Here is an 884-nt window from a genome sequence, read left to right as displayed (position 1 = left end):
ACGTGGAACAAGTATAGTGTTATTGGACGCTCAGGAAAGGAAAGAAAGTAGGAGGATTTAACGTTTCGAGCGGAGCTCTTCGTCAGAAACATGGAAACGGGAAAGTTCCAAGGAAGGGAAGACGGAGAAAGAAAATCGCCAATGATACACACGGAGTCACATATTGGAATGACTGGAAGGGAATAGGTGAATAAAAATTTTTTCAAAGACAGGAGAGTGCAAGAGAAGGAGGTATGTGTGTGTATGCGTGGTTATGTGCCTGCGCCCCGGTCTGTGTGTGTGTGTGTGTGTGTGTGTGTGTGTGTGTGTGTGTGTGTGTGTGTGTGTGTGTGGTTGTGGCTGTTTATCTAGGTACATATAGGACTAGTTGTCATGAAACGCGCGTAGTATATATAATGTAAAGTATAGAATTTGGAATAAGAATTGAAGGTATTAATTTTAATAATTAGTCTTATATGTACCTATCGTGGATAATGTCGTTCAATGATGATTGAGTTGCTTGGGGGTGATTCTGTCTCTTAAACCTATCTATATATATATATGTATGAAGACAGTGAGTAATTCATTTTGGTACCACTAAATTGAACTTCTCTTCCCTGAGGACTCGGAAATAATTCCCTAATATATATATTATATATATATATAATATATATATATATTATATATATATATAAGATCAGCAAAATTTAGATTCAGGTGAATATGGTACTTAATTTGAGCCACCGCCGCTGCATTCTGAGTTCAAATTCCGCCGAGGTCGACTTTGCCTTTCATCCTTTCGGGGTCGATTAAATAAGTACCAGTTATGCACTGGTGTCGATATAATCGACTTAATCCGTTTGTCTGTCCTTGTTTGTCCCCTCTGTGTGTAGCCCCTTGTGGGC

Source organism: Octopus sinensis, linkage group LG9, assembly GCF_006345805.1.
Source record: "Octopus sinensis linkage group LG9, ASM634580v1, whole genome shotgun sequence".
Taxonomy (NCBI): Eukaryota; Metazoa; Mollusca; class Cephalopoda; order Octopoda; family Octopodidae; genus Octopus; species Octopus sinensis.
This window is presented reverse-complemented; position numbering follows the sequence as displayed.